The sequence below is a fragment of the Rhinatrema bivittatum genome, chromosome 3 (genome assembly GCF_901001135.1).
Source record: "Rhinatrema bivittatum chromosome 3, aRhiBiv1.1, whole genome shotgun sequence".
NCBI classification, from domain to species: Eukaryota; Metazoa; Chordata; class Amphibia; order Gymnophiona; family Rhinatrematidae; genus Rhinatrema; species Rhinatrema bivittatum.
The window spans coordinates 97,477,564-97,497,301 of record NC_042617.1 but is presented as its reverse complement, the minus strand read 5'-3'; the positions used below and the strand labels follow the sequence as shown (position 1 = coordinate 97,497,301).

Below are 19,738 nucleotides of genomic sequence, written 5' to 3'. Positions count from 1 at the left end.
GAGCTGCAATGGTGCAAGACAGTTGTGCATGATTATTTTGATCAGTATGATGCAGGGTTAGGACACCATACAAGTAGATGAAACTTCAAATATATTTAGGGGGATTCTATGCATGAGGGTATTATTACCATTCTAAGAACACTTTCTATTATTATTATTCTTACCAATATGATGAAAAAGTGATGTAAAACAACCAAACAATCTTACACAGTGGGGAATTATACCATATGAGCTAGCAGCAGTGAAAGTGGACAGTAGGCACAGAAAACTGAGAAATAAGATGGACAAAAGGGAGAAAAAAAAAACACTGGACAGAAAAAGAATTGAGATTATGGAGAGGGGTTTAATATGGAGAGAGAGGGAGCATTTGCTTCGTATGGCAGGTGCAATCTGCAGAAAATTATAAGACTGGAAAGGTGATTAACAAAAAGAGGTTGAACTAGCAATGATGCAGCCAGTCTTAGGCTTGGCCATAGCAGTTACGATCGTGGAGCAGAAGAGTTGAATTTGTTTGGGCTGCCATGGCTCAGGCACTTGCTTGAGAGAGGAGATTGCTGCCTCAGGGAGTCTCTCTTGTTGTCAGAAGAATGGTGCTGAGGCTTTTAAGAGAAGATTTCTTCTCCAGCTTTCAAACAGAGGAAGAATCTGTAACTTCAAATAAGTTATCCAGGGAGAGGGAAGGACATCTAAAAAGGTGGGGATAGAGGAAGAGGTGTATATATATATATATATGCTGTACATGCTGTAGGTAGGGATGTATGACTGAAAGGGACCATTTTGAAGTGCATGTATGATTTAAAAGGTGCTCATGGTCAATTCTGGAACAGCAGAGAGATGTGGGTGAATTTGGTCAATGTACAGATTACATTTATAGTCCATTTTACTCCAAATGAAGAGGGTAAAGAAAATAAAAAGGGACTTGTATCACTTTATCCTGTAAATAACCAGAGATTTGTTTCTGTTGGTACGAAATAGGAAATATAGATATTTCCTATTTCGTCGCGGTTTGGAGGGCTGATGAAACAATAGGAAAATCCATGAAATTTCGTGTGTTTTTCTTATTTTTTTTTGGGGGGGGAGGGGAGAAAGTACACATAAAAAAAAACAAAAAAAAAAAAACAAAACCCACCCCAACCCTTCAAATTTAATTAATTGCAACCCCCCACTCTCCCGACCCCCCAAGACTTGCCCATTGGTCAGCCCCTGTCACATGGTAGGAGCAATGGATGGCCCGTGCCATTTTTTAAGATGGTGCCAGCCATCCATTGCTCCTACCATGTGACAGAGGCCGGCCAATGGCACCGATAGCCCCTGTCACATGGTAAGGGCAAAGGACCATCGGCACCATTTTGTTTACTGGCAGCTGATGGCCCGAGAACGGGAAATCGTTCCCGGGACCCCCGCTGGACCACCAGGGACTTTTGGTACATTTTGGAGGGGTTGTAATTAATTAAAACTGAAGGATGGGGGTGGGGTTTTTTTTGGTTTGGGACAGCTGAAAAAAAAAATAACCGCAGGAAACAAAATTTCCCACAGCGGGCCAATAACGGAGGGCGAACCGAAAGGTTCGGCCGAATCATATCTCTAATTAGTACTGGCCTCGATTAAGGAGCAAGATAGCTCTTGTCTGCTCCAGTCTCACCCCTCCTTTCCAGCTGCTGCCTGGACAGAGCAGGATGCAGAGAGCTGACCTCTGCAGGCACAACACAGAACAGCACCAGAACCTGGTAATAGTTCATACTATTAACCATTCTGTAGTCTGTAATTTTAATCACTGTTAGCGCTATTTAGTATTTTTCTTTTTTCTCCTTTTAGCTGACTTATGTTTTACTTTGGCAACACATGTACAATAAAACTTCTTCAATCTAAAAATGAGCATAGCATCAGGAGGGGAGGGAGAAGGGAAAGAGATAAAAGCACCAGTAGTGCCTCTCTCTCTTTCAACCTCCTATCCCACTGGTGTTTTTCCCATGCCAGGAAGGTGGAAGAGGAGGCACCAGCAGGTAAAAGTGCTGCTCTCTTATGCCTCCTGCCGGCAGGAGGATCATGCTGTGACTGAACCCCCTGCAGCCAAGGAGTGTCCTGAACCTGACTAGTACCAGCAGCTCTCTTTTTAGAAAAAAGCACTGTAAATATTAATAACTAGTGTGTGGCCTAATTGATATTTGGGGACGTGAGAAAGAGGGGAAGCATGATATATTCTGTATATAAAAATGAAAAAACTGTGACAATATGTGGCATGTAAAGGAATGGATATTTTTTGATTCATAGTATTCGATGAACTTTTTTTAGTAGTTAAATCACACTGATATAGGGCCCCATGCACTATACATTGTTTGCACATATGCAATATAGGAGAAAACTTTTAATATATAGCCTCCCCTAAAAATAATCAACAGCTTAAAATTACAGGTCTGCTTTCACAAGGAACTATGCCTTCACCCTTTTCCTGAGCAATCTGATGTCCCTTTCAGCTCATAATGCTTTATCCAGGTAATCGATGGAATGTACCCAGACAATACCTTGTTAAAGTTCCCCAGATAATGTTATCCGGGTGACTTTAGGACAGCTATTTTTACGACCAGACTTACCCAGCTAACTTTAGCCTGGTAGCATGGCTAAAATGTATTCACATCCCTGTAAGGCCTCCATCACTGCCTCTTTTTATCCAGCTAAATTTTGGGTAGGTAATGAGCTGCTCGGATAAAATTTAGGCAGATAGCAGGACAAAATATTCAAATCTCCAGTTTGACTGGATAACTCAAAAAGTTACCAACCATGTCTTTATTTTCCTTTTATTTGATATATATTCCGCTTTTCAAGCACTTCAAACGGATTGCATTCAGGTACTGTAGGATTTCCATATGACCTCTCAACCTTCCCCCCTCTCTACCACCACAGCTCTCAGTGTCTGTCCAAAGCATTACAATATTGTATCTATATAACTGACCACAGCGAGAGCTTTCTGTATCATCACAATAAGGAAGCAGAGGGTAGCCTGGAGGCCATTAAAGAGAGATCACAGGATACACAAAACTAAAGAGACTTTGAACTCAAAGGCATTTTTTGTTCCTGGGTAGCCTCCTCTAGCTCTTTGTCTACCAATTCTATCAAATTTTGTTTTAATCTTTGCCAAGATGACAGGGAAAGGGAGAACTGAAGGGCAGGAGGAGTTGGGGGGCGCACAGCAGAAGCTCCTTGGGCCTTCAATCATGGAGAGTTGTGTATTTCTTCCCTTTTATTTTTTCTTATCACTTTCTATAGGTCAAGGCATGTAACATGATAACACTTTCGAATAATAGAAGGACTAGGGGGCATTCCATGAAGTTAGCAAGTAGCACACTTAAGACTAATGGGAGAAAATTCTTTTTAACTCAATGCACAATAAAGCTCTGGAATTTGTTGCCAGAGGATGTGATTAGTGCAATTAGGGGCAGATTTTTAAAAAATACACGAGTGCGTACTTTTGTTCGCGCACCAGGCGCGAACAAAAGTACGCTGCATTTTATAAGATACGTGCGTAGCCGCGCATATCTTATAAAATCCGGGGTCGGCGTGCGCAAGGGGGTGCACATTTGTGCATCCTGCGCGTGCCGAGCCCAGCGCGGCCTGCCTGTTCCCTCCGAGGCCGCTCCGATTTCGGAGCGGCCTCGGAGGGAACTTTTTTTCACCCTCCCCCCACATTCCCCTCCCTTCCCCTACCTAACCCACCCCCCCGGCCCTATCTAAACTCCCCCTTACCTTTGTCGGCAAAGTTACGCCTGCTGAAAGCAGGCGTAACTTTGCGCACATCACCGGCAGCCCTGCTCCATCCTCCGGTCCCGGGGGCTGGTCTGGAGGCCTCGACCACGCCCCCGGGCCGGCGTCACGCCCCCCCGGGCCTGCCTCCGAAACGCCGGGGCACGCCCCCGAAACGCCGCGTTGTTTCGGGAACGCCCCCGGACACACCCCCTCCCTCTCCTTTTCAAAAGCCCCGGGGCTTTACGCGCGCCGGCAGCCTATGCAAAATAGGCGTGCTGGCGCGCGAGGGCCCTGCGTGCGTAAATCCGGAAGGATTTACGCGCGCGGCCCTTTTAAAATCCGCCCCTTAGTGTAGCTGGGTTAAAAAAAGGTTTGGATAAGTTCTTGGAGGAGAAGTCCATTAACGGCTATTAATCAAGTTTACTTAGGGAATAGCCACTGCTATTAATTGCATCAGTAGCATGGGATCTTCTTAGTGTTTGGATAATTGCCAGGTTCTTGTGGCCTGGTTTGGCCTCTGTTGGAAACAGGATGCTGGGCTTGATGGACCCTTGGGCTGACCCAGCATGGCAATTTCTTATGTTCTTAAGGGACACGGGCCATGTGTCTCATCAGCACTTCCTAGAAGCTTGGCCTGTGGATTGCCAGTTTGTGCCACTATTGAGCAATAAAGATGGTTCCCTTGCTTCTAAAGATTGTAACCACTGTCTCTAAAGTGCTCTTAGCCATACCCGGCCCAAAGAGTAGAAATCAGGTCCAAGAATCAAGAATCATGCATTAAGTGTGATACTGGAGGGTGGCCAGTGTAATCCCAATATTTAAAAAGGGCTCCAGGGGCAATCTGGGAAACTATAGACCAATGAGCCTGACGTCAGTGCCAGGAAAAATAGTGGAAACTATTCTAAAGATCAAAATCGTAGAGCATATAGAAAGACATGGTTTAATGGAACACAGTCAACATGGATTTACCCAAGGGAAGTCTTGCCTGACAAATCTGCTTCATTTTTGAAGTGGTTAATAAACATGTGGCTAAAGGTGAACCGGTAGATGTAGTATATTTGGATTTTCAGAAGGTGTTTGACAAAGTCCCTCATGAGAGGCTTCTAAGAAAACTAAAAAGTCATGGGATAGGAGGCGATGTCCTTTCGTGGATTACAAACTGGCTAAAAAACAGGAAACGCAATAGGATTAAATGGTCAATTTTCTCAGTGGAAAAGGGTAAACAAACAGTGGAGTGCCTCAGGGATCTGTACTTGCACCGCTGATTTTCAATATATTTATAAATGATCTGGAAAGGAATATGACGAGTGAGGTCATCAAATTTGCAGATGATACAAAATTATTCAGAGTAGTTACATCATAAGCGGATTGTGATACAGGAGGACCTTGTGAGACTGGAAGATTGGGCATCCAAATGGCAGATGAAATTTAATGTGGACAACTGAAGGTATTGCATATAGGGAAAAATAACCCTTGCTGTAGTATACGCTGTTAAGTTCCATATTAGGAGCTACTACCCAGGAAAAAGATCTAGGCATCATAGTGGATAATACTTTGAAATCATCAGTACAGTGTGCTGCAGCAGTCCAGAAAGCAAACAGAATGTTAGGAAGTATTAGGTTGGAATGGTTAATAAAATGGAAAATGTCATAATGCCTCTATATCGCTCCATGGTGAGATTGCACCTTGAATACTGTGTGTAATTCTGGTCACCGCATCTAAAAAAAGATATAGTTGCAATGGAGAAGGTACAGAAAAGGGCAACCAAAATGATAAAGGGGATGGAACAGCTCCCCTATGAGGAAAGGCTGAAGAGGTTAGGGCTGTTCAGCTTGGAGAAGAGATGGCTGAGGGGGGATATGATAGAGGTCTTTAAAATTATGAGAGGTCTTCAATGAATAGATGTGAATCGGTTATTTACACTTTCAGATAGTAGAAAGACTAGGACTAGGGGGTACTCATGAAGTTAGCAAGTAGCACATTTAGGACTAATTGAAGAAATTTCTTTTTCACTCAATGCACAATTAAGCTCTGGAATTTGTTGCCAGAGGATGTGCAGTTTGAGTAGCTGGGTTTAAAAAAGGTTTGGATAAGTTCTTGGAGGAGAAGTCCATTAATGGCTATTAATCAAGTTTACTTAGGGAATAGCCACTGCTATTACTTGCATCAGTAGCATGGGATCTTCTTAGTGTTTGGGTAATTGCCAGGTTCTTGTGGCCTGGTTTGGCCTCTGTTGGAAACAGGATGCTGGGCTTGATGGACCCTTGGTCTGACCCAGCATGGCAATTTCTTGTGTTCTTATGTTCTTCCTTGCTCCTTTGAACTTCCTTTTATACACACACACATTTGTTCACATCATAAAATTCTACACATAGTGAGAGTCTATGTGTTTCTGCAACTAATAAAAGTTATTTCAATTCCTTCTGTGCTCTACTACAAGGCTTCACTTTCAGTCATAATGAATCTGTGCCCTTGAGTCTCTGAAAATATTTTTTTCTATCCAAAGTTTTTCAATATTGGATCATGACTACAATAGCAAAATTCTAGCAAACCTTGTAGTTCAGATCATGCAAACATCAAAAGAATGCCACAAAACTGCATGTGGATTCACACTTGCAAGAGCCTACCCTTAGCTTATAAAAATGGCAAAAGTGCAAAACTTTCAACTTCTATATTATTTTATGCCCCTGCACTGTAAAAATAACAACTCATAAAACAGAATCCAATTTGACTTAGAACATAAGAACTGCCATACTGGGTTAGACCAAAGATCCATCAAGCCCAAGATCCCTTTTTCAAGGGCCAATCCAGGTTACAAATATCTGACAGGATCCCAAATAGCTGATAGATTTGCAGAAAACCACTACACACAAGCATAAGCAGCATGGAATCTAACTGGTTAACAATTGGACTTTTCCTCCAGGAACTTGTGCAAACCTTTTTTGAACCCGGCTACGTCAATTGCTTTTACCACATCTTCTGTCAGTGAGCTTAACTCTGCATTGCATGAAAAAATATTTTCTCTGATTTGTTTCAAATGTGCTATTTAGAAACGTCATGGTGTCGCCTAATCTTTGCATAATTTGAAAGAGTAAACAACCGATTCACATTTGTCCATTCTACTCCACTCATGATTTTATAGACCTCTATCACAATGGCTCACAAACCTTTCTTGAAGGACCCCCCAGCCAACAGGTTTTCAGGATCTCCATCATGAATACACACGAGGGAGATTTACATACAATGCCTCCATTGAGTGCACATTTATCTTACATACATATTCATGGTGGAGATCCTGAAAACCTGACTCATTGGGGGTCCTCCAGGAAAGGTTTGGGTACCACTGCTTTATCATATTCCCCCTCAGCCATCTTTTTTCCAAGCTGAAGAGTCTTAATGTTTTTATAATTTTCCCATAAGAGAGCTGATCTATCCCCTTTATCATTTGGGATGCCTTTCTCTGCACCTTTTCCAGTTTAGCTCTCTCTCTCTCTCTCTCTCTCTCTCTCACTCTCTCATCATTGAAAAACGGGTCCCCCAGTGGTTGAATGCAGGAAATACATCAGGTTTGGCACTTATCGCAGAATATGAAATGGTATCGCAATGTGCACACTTACCGCATTTTGATAAATCCACCCCTTAATTTGTTTAAGTAACACAGCATAATCACTGTCTTTAAGTAGTAATTAATAAAACAATGTAATACAGAAACAAAAGTTATTAATTACTCAAAGATACATAATTGTTATACTTTTTTTTTTTTTTTAGCAGCATTGCCTCATCATAAAGATGAGCTCCTCCCCTGAGCTGACCCTCTCTCCTCACCTTTCTCCTCCTCTTTGGCTTCTATGTCTTTCTTTTTGTATCCCACTCGAGGTTTGAACTTCCTTCCTCCCAATTCTCTTTTCACACATGTCAGGAAGTTCCCCAGGTTTTTCTCTCTGCCACCTCATCCAGGCTTGACCCCCTTCTTCAGGTCTCTCTCTCCTTCTCCATCCCCTTTCCTAATGCTCTCTTTTTTACCACATCTCTCCCTTCCCCTGCTGCCAGCCAGTTTTCAAACCCCACTGCTTCTTCCTCCATCACAGCAGGTGGGCCAGCGCTGCTGCTGCTGCAACCTGCTCTCCAGGCTGATACTGTTGCCTCTACAATTCTACTTTCCGGGCCCCACAGACCAACACTGATGCCACCGCTGCCGCTGCCTCCTTGTACATGTGGCAAATTCTATAGGAAAATGCAGAACTCTGCGGGGGACGGGGAGTTCTGTGCAAATTCAGTGCTACACAGTTGTACAGAATTTCGCCAGGGAGCATCATACTATCCAGCCTATATAAGAGAAGTAAACACTGCAATGCCTAGCATCTAATAAATGCCAAACCATGCAATATTCAGGGACACCTAAATGTTCATGTCTAAACCACCTAGTACTGAAGAGCACAGCATGAGAACAGAAGGCCAGCGAAGGGTGAGTAATTCGCAAAGCATGCAGCAATGAACGTTACCACATGCCAGCACCCACACTTCTCAGTGCAGAGGCGCAGATCAATCATTTCAGGATATGTTTGTTATTGTTTGCCCACTGAGTAAGTCATTTTGTTCACTGAGCATGGGTAATTTTTCCCATTTGGAGTCCAGCTAGAATGCAGATAGCCGTACCTTTTTTCAGCCATAAAAACCATGATATAGAATTACAGATAGTGGCTATGGCCAAAATACTCAGCACGACTTTTCATTATGGTCAGCCTGCTTAGAATTTTGATTTATGCTGAATTTCTCTATCGCCACCACCTATGGCCCATCTACATACAGCTTGTTTCATATGCATAAAGGACTCTGCCTCAATTGGGCCTTCCATTTTAATCCCCTCCCCCACCCCGTGTGCACAAAGACCTAAGGAGTGCACATCAGGCTCACAGAGTAAGGATGCAGGATAATAACTGCCTGCTATTACTATTGACAGAGTTTTTTTTTTTCTGCAGAGTCTGTCTAATTAGATAGCAGTTCTAGAGGAATCTGGACTAAAAGGTGAGCTACACTATAAGAACTAGTGAGAGCAGATGGTGAAAGCAAAAATGAGATGTGGAGGTTAGGGATAAAAACTGAAGGAAGTAACTTTTGCTATCAATTCAGACAGGAGGAGTTTGTTACTAAAATGGGGAATTACACATCCCATTATTCTTCACTACTTATTATCAGGAACTTCAGAGGGACAGAACATGAGGAAGTATTTGTATGTGCATTTCAGATTAATGGTAGACAACAGAGCAGGTATATTAGAAAAGAAATGTTAGGTTTTTCAGCTATTGCATGTTTACATTGGACGAATGGATGACTCAGTCATCAGGGCTATCATCAAATGCACAGGTTAGAAGGACAAAATAATAGTAGAACATAAAATTGCTATGCTGTGTCAGACCAATCGTCCACTGAGTCTAGCATTATCTCTCTCTGACAATGGCCAACCTGGGCCACTTGCTCATTCCCAAAAGAAAAAGGCAACAATTCCCGTACCTACCCAACTAATAATTGTTAATGGACTTGTCCTGCAGAAATGTCTCCACATCTTTTTTAAACCCAGCTATACTATTAACATTGAGTGCATTCTATGGCAACAAATTCCACAGCTTAACTGTGCATTAACCCAAAAAAAACCATACTACCAGTTAGTTTCATGGTGTGTCCCCAGTCTTAGGGTTCTATGCCACGGTCTTGTAAATCTCTATCATACTTTCTCTGTTGTCACTTCTCCACCTGAAGAACCCTAGGCACTTCAGCTTTTCTTCATAAGGAAGCTGCTATAACCCCTTTATCATTTTAGTTTCCCACTAATGCAGGCTAGTTATGAGGTTAGAGACAGTACTGGACAAAGAATGTCAAATGTAAAGGTAATGACGACTCATTAAAAAGACACAACAGACTGATTTACAACTCATAAGAACTTGCCATATGGGCCAGATCGTCCATCAAGCGCAGTATCCTGTTTCCCAACAGTGGCCAATCCAGGTCACAAGTACCTGGTAGTATCCCAAACAGTAAACAGAGCCCATGCTGCTATTGTGTAGTGATAAGTAGTGGTTATTTCCTAACAAGTAAATTTTCAAAGGCCCGCACGTGCAAATACCAGGGTCTACGCGCATGCCCGGCCCTGGGTGGGGAGGGGCGGGGCGGGCCGGGACAGGGCCATTCAACGCTGACCCGGGGAAGCGTGCGCTGGCAGCCGGCTGGTGCATGCAGATTACTTCTGCTCCAGAGGAGCAGTAAGTACTGAAATAAAAAATTTGGGGTTAGTTAGGTTAGGTTGGGGAGGAGAGGGGAAGAGGGAAGAAGAGAGAAGAGGGAACTGGGGGAGGCCTGATTGCATCGCCACATGTATTTAACAAAAATTCCACCCCCTGCACTTGTGCACGTGGATTTTAAAATGTTATAAAATCGGCGTGTCCATATGTGTGTGACGGGAACCATGCGCTGCTTTTAAAATCAACCCCAAAGTTTACTTAGTTAATAACAGTTTATTGACTTCTCCTCCAGGAATGTGTACAAACCTTTTTTAAAGCCAGGACAATCAATTTTTAACTTGTTTCTTTCTACCATTCATTTTTATTAAGTTCTTTATTATTGTATTTATGATCATTTTATGGTTTTCTGTCTTTTTATATGAGAAGTTTTAATATTTTTTTATGATTTATTGTTATTGTTTATATGCAATTATTTTATTCCTTTTTATTATTTTTATTTGTTACCTTGTAAACCGTTGTGATGGAATGTTTTCTAAATGACGGTATATAAAACCTGACAAATAATAAATAAATACATGCCTTTACCACATTCTCTGGTAATGAATTCTAGAGCTTAGTTGTGCATTGAGTGAAAAAGAATTTTCTCAGATTTGTTTTGAATGTGCTACGTCTAACCTCATGGTGTTCTCCCTAGTTTTTGTAAATAACCGATTTACATTTATCTGTTCTATTCCACTCATGATTTTATAGACTTCTATCATATTCTCCCTCAGCTGTCTCTTCTCCAAGCTGAACAGATCTAACTTCTTTAGCCTTTGCTTATAGGGGAACAGATCCATCCCCTTTATCATTTTGTTTGTCCTTTTCTGTATCTTTTCTAATATAACTATATCTTTTTTGAGATGCAACAACCAGAACTGCACACAGTAATCTGTGTGGCTCACCATGGAGTGATACAGAGGCATTATGGCATTCTCTGTTTTTTTTCCATTCCTTTTACTCAAGGTTTGTTAATTTAAAAAAGACACCCTACAATACAGAGCAAGATAAATGTAGAGTAAAACTGTTAACCACCCCCAGACAGAACACTTATTCTTTACACAAGATCCTTCCTAAATTTCAATATAGAATCATATATGAGGATACATACAAATTCTTTGTATTTTCTTTTTTATTACTTCATAATTGTTGATTTTATAAGGATTTTGTAGGAACAATTTGTGGGGTGATTTTAAATATGTGGTTGTGAAGCAACATGAAGTATAAAAAAAGAAAATACAAAGAATTTGTATGTATCCTCATATATGATTCTCTCTCTCTATATACCCATAATATATCGGGCTCGGTAGTGTGTCCATCAGTGCTCGCACATGTTCCCCAGCCCGCCGATAGATGGCGCAGACGGCTCCCTGGCCGCCTTGGAGGCTCAAACACGCCGTACTGTGGCCATGTCACAACACCAGCTACAAGAGGTACTCCTGGGGGAATTCTGCGCTACTGCGGAAGGCAGAATTTGCACAGAATTCCTCCTTCCCGCAGATTTCCTCCCTCACCTCACCGATTTCCCCCCTCGCCGGAAGACTATTCAAAACCGGAAGGACAGCGGCCATCCTGGGACAGGCAGAAAATAGCAGAGGAGACCCTGGCATGCCGCGAACGGAGCAGGTCCCGTGGCACACACTCCATTCGTGGCGAAGATGAAGGCCTGGTGTGCCGTTTGCGGCGAAAATGGAAGGTCCCCGTGTGCTGCCAACGGTGCGCCGGCCCTTCATCTTCGCACGGGTCCCGTGGCATGCCGGTGAGAGAGAATGTGTATCGGGGAGGGGAGGATGAGAGAGAGCAGAAGGGTATGAGAGAAAACATGGGGGGGGGGATGCTGGTGAGAGAGAATGTCTGTGTGAGAGAGGGGGGTGACAGAGAGCATGGTTGGTAAGAGGGAGTGGGGAGGGTGTGAGAGAGAGCATGAGAGGTAAGAGAGGATGGGTGGGGGGATGCTTGAGTGTGGGTTTCAGAGAGAGGGAGCCTATATGAGGGGAGGGTGATGCTGGAGAGAGAGAATGTGTGTGTGAGAGAGGAGAGGGGGTGTGGGGAAGTGCGAGAGACAGCTTGGTAAATAAACTTTGCCAGCCCTGGCTTTAGCAAATGTGCCTCCAAGTCCCTTGCCCTGGGTGAAAACAATTTTGTTTTTGCTTTTCAGCTAACGTTTCCATAGAAGAGCATATGTGCCAATAAAAAGCCTCGCCGCCCAGGCGTAGAATGGGTACAGTTGCTCGTATATAATAAAAATAAGAATATATAATATATAAAATAAGAATATAATGAAACTAGTTCAGCAACATTTAAGCAATCTGAACATTCTTCGGTATCTTGCTACTCACTATTCTGTGCATCTATGTTAAATTTAAGGCCTCCTATATCCATGAAGATGATCAGATCTAAAGAATTCTGAGTACACATCTGAAGAAAGGGAGTCCCTTTGAGCAGGGAAGCTATGCCTGGCATTCTTCTATAATTCTAGAGCACTCTACCGATGCTTATCTGTCACTCCCAGAATACAGATTAAAACCTTTTAAGTGCAAGGTGATGCAGTTTTCTTTTCTTTTTTATTTGACAGCTACCTCCAGTTCCTTTCAGCTTGCAATTCAAATGGAATAACATTTATCTTTTTTACAGTGCTACTGGATATTCGTAGCACAATAAGTACTCAATTTATTTTGTCTCTACTCAACAGGGTTAAAAGACAGATTGGATAATTTTAAAATGTGCATACACAAGTCCATATATGCGTGTAGAGGGACGTGAGTGCTATTGCACATGCACTTTATATTGTGCCCTCAAATGTGCATGCACAATGTAAAACACATGTAAATCTATCCTACAACATACCCACGTGTCTAAAATATATGTGACGTGCATTTTCAATATAGTTGGATAAGCTTTGACTTATCCATCTAAGTGGCAGTAAAGTCGCCACTTAGACAAATAAGTCTCGAAAATCGCTTATCCAGCTAAGTAAGCTAGCCAGATAAGTAAAAGAAAAACGTCACTTAGCTGAATAAGTAAGACAGACAGATAACTAAAGTTTGAAGAGTATTCCAGCTATTTTATTTACTAGGTTATTCATCAAGCCATATTGGGTATGATCATGCAATAAACGGGGTCGTAATGCATGATAGATGCGCGATGTTATCGCAACAGGTGCTGGAGGCAGAACCAGGATGAGATGAGATGAGATGAGATGAGACAGCAGCAGCTGGACCGTGACTGGAGACCACAGGAAGGAGGCAGGACTACAGGCAGAGCAGAGAGGAGGGCATAATAAGTGTTGCGGAAGTGGACCCTTGGACCAAGGTGAAGTTGACGTCTTGACACTACCTACAGGGAAGAGCCCTGCAGATCCTCACTGTCGGCAGGCGGAGATGGCTGGAGCAGAGGCCCAACAGGAACTTCACCAATACCAAGTTACTCCAAGTTATTGATTCCCTGTTACATGTAACTGCTTTTCTGCACTATTGTTCAAATTGTAAAGTTTATTTTAATTGCACCCCTGTTTCTTGTGAACCAGCATGATGGGACTATCGTCTTGAATGTTGGTATATAAAAAAAACTTAAATAAATAAATACATAAATAAATACCAGCCCTCGTTCCCCTTAGGCTGAGCCCTCGGGTGCTAGGGCTGGCTGGACTTAGGCATGGGCCTCTGTGAAAAGAAGAATCCATCGCTGAAGAGGTCGATGGCGAGCAGGAAGAAAACAAAATCAGTCCACACAGAAGTTGGGACAGGCAGCAGACAGCAGAGATGAAATCAGGCCAAGGTCAGGGCAGGCGGAAGACAACATGGTTGAGAAGCAGTCCGAGGTCAAGCCAGGAATCCAAATGTAAACGAGCCAAGAATCTGAACCGAGGTCAAGCCGAGAAGTCAATCCAGGAACAGGAGGCACAGAATTCGAATGAGGATCTCAGGACAGGAATGCAGGAACTCCGAAGACAAAGGGAGGAAACAGGAACACAAAGACAAGGCACTGGAATGGAGTCAGGAACAGAAACCAGGAGCAGGAGGCAAACAGCTAGTTCAAAGTGTTTGACCTGTTGCCGAGGCATCTGAAGGGATCCCAAGCAGGCCTTAAATACCCTGGGAGCTGTGATGTCATCAGAAGGTGCTTCTTGCGGGCTTCCCACCACTGGCCCTTTAAGGGAACTCAGATGGCAGAGGCCCGAGTTGCAGTGCGGGGAAAGGCTGCCTGTAAAAGCAGGGACTGCCACGACACTAGCAGCACCCAGCAGACTGGATGCCCTGGAGTGGGAACCCTTTCCCCAGTGCCAGGAAGTGCTATGTTGGGCTCGGAGCTGACCGTGCTTCTGGTGCGGCATGCAGGAAGCAGCCCCTCGTGCCAGGACGCGGCACACCCACATGACCTGCCAGCAGGAGAGTGTGGTAGTCCGTCGACATAGCTCGCAGACCGTGAGCGTAACAATAAGTAACATCAGGACAACCCTGACAGACTGCATACATAATATCTATTTATTTACTTTCCGCTTTTCAGCACTTCAAAGCAGATTACCTCCTGTAGTTATTTCTCTGTCCCCAGAGGGCTCATAGTCCAACTCCCAGATTCATCAAAATGCTATAAATTTCACATAAATAACACCCATGATAAAAGAGGTGCATGGCTAGGGTAATTTTTGAGTTACCAATGCATGTTAAAATTATAGCACCTGCAATATTTTAACTTTGCAGCTTGCAAAGTGCCCAGACAGGTGTTTCCTTGGGCTGCTCCTGGGGAAGGGGAGGAGAGGGGGAGGGGAGAGAGAGAGAGTTACTTGATGACTCTCCTATAGTGGTATAAACAGATGACAAATATGTGTGCCACCCCAGAAGCGCTCTCTTTCTCTCTATCCCCCCTCTCCCCCATAGGATTCACACTAGGAAAAAAGGTGTAGTTATTTCCACTGTTAAAATGTGTGTTACACTATTGCACACAACGTTAAACAGCCCTCATTTACATAAACCCTGCCCATACTCCTCCCCTTTGACTGAATTTGCATACGCATCGTGCAATGTGAAAAATAACACCTTGAGGCAACAGAGGTAAAGTGACTTGCCCAAGGTCACAAGTACAGCAGTAGGATTTGAACCCTGGTCTCCTGCTGCTCTAACCATTAGGCTACTCCTCCACTCCAAGATCGGACATAAGATTTGCTATACTGGATCAGACCAAAGGTCCATCAAGCCCAGTATCCTATTTCTAACAGTGGCCAATCCAGATCACAAGTACCTGGCAGGATCCCAATAGATTCACATCAGCACACTGGCACAGGAACTCTATAGACAGGACGGGCTGAGCAGTCTTCTTCCATCTAGCTAACACAGGAAGTCTGTAGACAGGACAGGCTGGAACTGTTATCTCTGAGTGCAATTTGTAAGGGTTTGTTGGCACCAGTTGACTTCATCAGCCTTTCCTCCCCAGGGCTTTTGGCTACTTGGGGGTAGCATTTGTTTAGGAGGCCTACCCCTTGGGCCACCCTGAGAGCTGGGGACTGCTTTTCAGAGTGGACTCCTGAGAGGATGGTGATAACATGTGTGCAGGCTGCGGCAAACAGTGAATGAGTTGTATGACCCCTGTGGTCAAATAATTTATTGAAGTGGAGATGATAGTTAAGCCCTGTGTAAGAGCTGCTGTTTGTTGTTGCACGGCATTCATGTGGTTGAGCTGAGCCCTCCTCAACTGGGCCATCTCTGCCCGTATATGGTGAAGTTGCAGCCCATGCCTTCTCTCAATGCAGTCTAGTGTGGCCTGCACTGTTGGATCCACTGCTGGTGCTGCTGGTAGTGGGGGTGCTGGTTGCTGAGGTGCTGTGTGTGGCGCCAAGGATGGCACTGCTGAGCTTATGGGATGAACTGGTTGGGTGTCTTCTTGTAATTCTTGCTGGACTTGTGGTGTGCTGGAGGTGACTGGGCAGGTTCCTCCCATGGTATGGCTGCGTCACCTCAATTAAGCTTGTGAGGTTGAGGCTGGTGGCAAGTGATATGGGCGACCCAAGAGGTTGAAGTAACTGCTGCTACTCCTCCTCCTCTTCCTCTGTCCACCGCATCTCAGCATCCATGAGAAAGGGGCCACTGAGATTGGGGGCTGCACTGCTGGTACCCGGGGATGCACCCCTTGTACCTGGGTTTTCACATCTGGGACCAAAGCTTTCCTGGGTGACAATTATGGAAACAAAGAAGTAGATAAGTATGAATGCTATCAAGAGCACATGTACTGTTTTGCATAAGATGTGCACTTTGCATCATTCAATGTGAGCATCCTCTGCAAAAATAAAGTGTGGACATCTGTAGCAGACTTCACTAACTGGCCCCGGCTTGTGTCGTGTCCAGGGCCTCATCCATGCCCTCAAAGACATCCAGTCCCAGTCATTCAATAAGCCGCTCCTCCATCGGCATCATGACGATTGGACAAGGGGCTCCTCCTCTGGTCTGGTGCATTTACTTTTTCTGCTTGCCACCTTATTCTTTAGCTTTGTCTTGCTGTCCCGATAGCGGTGGGCCACCTGCTCTCCAGTTCTCTTGATGCCTCTACATTGCGAAATGTCTTGTGCAATGTGGTCTGCAATATCTGGCCCTTGGCAGCCCTGAAGGTGGCCGCAGCCTGGTTGCCGAAGAGCAGGAGGTAATTTTCCAGGTTGCTGACGATGAGTTGCTTGTTGTTCTTGATGCTGAACTTGTAGGCGCCTAGCAGCGGACAAGCTGCTGCGTGGCTGCTGGAGAATCGGGTTGTAACTTCCACTTCCGGAGAGATGGTTTCACTAACCTCACTCTCGCTCCCTCTCCCTGCTTCACTTCCTTCCTCCCACTCCTACACCTGCACTGACAACTCCCTCCCCCCTGTCCTCTCTGTCTAGCCCTACCCTGCTATCCCCCTGCCTCCACATTCAACTGCCTAGACCTTCCCCCTTCTGCCTCCTATCACTTCCCTCCTCCCTTCTCTCCTCCCTCCTCCTCTCATCTCACCCCATGTGTATCACGATGCATATTTCCTCACCTCCACTTTTACCACTCCTCACCACTTATCTACTCCATCACTACTCATAAGAATATAAGAACATGCCATACTGGGTCAGACCAAGGGTCCATCAAGCCCAGCATCCTGTTTCCAACAGTGGCCAATCCAGGCCATAAGAACCTGGCAAGTACCCAAAAACTAAGGCTATTCCATGTTACTGTTGCTAGTAATAGCAGTAGCTATTTTCTAAGTCAACTTAATTAATTGCAGGTAACGGACTTCTCCTCCAAGAACTTATCCAATCCTTTTTTAAACACAGCTATACTAACTGCACTAACCACATCCTCTGGCAACAAATTCCAGAGTTTAATTGTGCATTGAGTGAAAAAGAACTTTCTCCGATTAGTTTTAAATGTGCCCCATGCTAACTTCATGGAGTGCCCCCTAGTCTTTCTATTATCTGAAAGAGTAAATAACTGATTCACATCTAGACCTCTCATGATTTTAAACACCTCTATCATATCCCCACTCAGCTGTCTCTTCTCCAAGCTGAAAAGTCCTAACCTCTTTAGTCTTTCCTCATAGGGGAGCTGTTCCATTCCCCTTATCATTTTGGTCGCCCTTCTCTGTACCTTCTCCATTGCAACTATATCTTTTTTGAGATGCGGCGACCAGAACTGTACACAGTATTCAAGGTGCGGTCTCACCATGGAGCGATACAGAGGCATTATGACATTTTCTGTTTTATTCACCATTCCCTTTCTAATAATTCCCAACATTCTGTTTGCTTTTTTGACTGCCGCAGCACACTGAACCGATGATTTCAATGTGTTATCCACTATGATGCCTAGATCTCTTTCTTGGGTGGTAGCACCTAATATGGAACCTAACATTGTGTAACTATAGCATGGGTTATTTTTCTCACCACTCCTCTACTCCTGTTCCACTCCTCCACACAAAGGGACAGACAAACTAGACAAACACACAAAAACAAACTCTTCTTTCACACACACAGATAAACACAAGAGACAAAGGTAAAAGTAAAGAAATGAATCAGGACAATGCAATCAGATCGACTAATGAACTCCTCTAACCAAAGTCTACACCTCCAATACTCACCAACAGGTAGATTTTAAAAGTGTTGCTTGCGCAAAAATGGCCCCATACAGGCGTATGTGGGTCACATGGAAAAGGGGCAGGGCATGCTGAATTTTGCAAAGGCTGATATTGGTGCACGTTGGCATGTTACCTGCCTGTAAGTTTACTGCTGGTCCTGATGAGCAGCAAGATTTGGGCTCAAGTGTGGGGCTTACAGGACAAGGAACCAGAAGGGGTCCTGAACATGGGGGGTGGGGGGGGAGAGCGCAAATATGATACTGTATATCTCTCCCACTGTAAAAGGAGCACTTTCAACTCAGAGTGGGTTTGGGGGGGGGGGAGGTGTTACATAGGTCTGCTAGGTAGCAAGGTTCTATGGACCCTTGTAACACTGCCCCCCTCCAAACCCACCCTGAACTGAAAGTGCCCCTCTTACAGTGGGAGATATATAGAGTGTCATGTTGACTCTCTCTCTCCCTCCCTCCCCCCATATAGTCACTTGCGTGAGCATGTTATTAAAATATGCGCGTAAAGGCTGCACACATATGCACAGCAGGGATATTTTAAATGATACATATGTATTTGCATACAGAATATAAAATTAAGTGTATATCTGCTTGTGTGCCAATACGCACATTTATGGGCACATGTCTGCTCCTTTTAAAATTTATCTGCAAGCTCCTCTCCTCCTCTAATTCCTGAAACACATTCAAAGAGGCAGTTACAGGAAACCGGTTTATATAAACAAAAAAAAATATGGTGGCATACTTAAATTAATGCACAATGCTTAAAATGATGTGCGATGTAGCAGTGCGTCGTATGATGCAATAGAGTATCTCGTGGAACGATAATTACATACACAGTGCGGAATTTCCTTATTTTCCCTAATCAAGCCCATCCTTTTATTGCGGCCTGCTAATGTGCAATATTTCAGCTTTACCGTGGCTTAATGAATCTAGGGTTTAGCCGGATAAGTAGAGCTTTTCAAGTCTTATCCCGCTAATGGTGGCAAAGCTGATCTGGATAAGTGACGTGCGTCTGCCATATGTATGTATTTGTTGTGCTCCTACTTTTGAACATTTAGACGTAGATTTGACACACGTATTTTCCTTAGCATTTGTCAGCTTTTACATGTACAAGTCTGCAAATTTTAAAACATGCGTGAGTGAAAGAAATTCCTAATTTTATCAATTTGGCCACCGGTTTGCCCAGTCCTTCGCTAGGTCATTGAGACCCTTCTGGTTCTTCAGCCTGGACTCCCCCAGTTTACTCAAATCCCTCAACCAGTCGGTATTTGGCAATAAACACTGTTATTCTCACTTACGCAGGATAATTAGCAGGTATAAACATATGCAAGTAACGGACTTACGCACGTTGCTTTGACAGGTTCTAAAATAGCAACTTATGCACATGAATGTTTGCCCTGCCCAGGACTGCTCTGTGACCGCCTTTTTTTTTACAAGCGCTATTTTCCTTGTGCATGCACATATGGATGCGCTCATGAACCATTTATAAAATACATGGTTCTCATACACAGCCACATACATACATATGTGACCCTTTTAGCGCAAAAATCTCTTTTAAAATTCACCTTTAAGTGGGCTGCTGAGGCAATGGCAGATAAGATAACATACCCAAGGTCATACAGAGTGTCAGTGAGA

The 19,738-nt window shown here is 43.9% G+C and overlaps 1 protein-coding gene across 2 annotated transcripts in view; it reads right to left on the bottom strand.

The window, feature by feature from the left end:
* PLCB1 (phospholipase C beta 1) overlaps positions 1 to 19,738 on the bottom strand; it is a 1,417,494-nt gene that overhangs the window by 3,564 nt on the left and 1,394,192 nt on the right. The gene's annotated exons all lie outside the window — the stretch shown is intronic.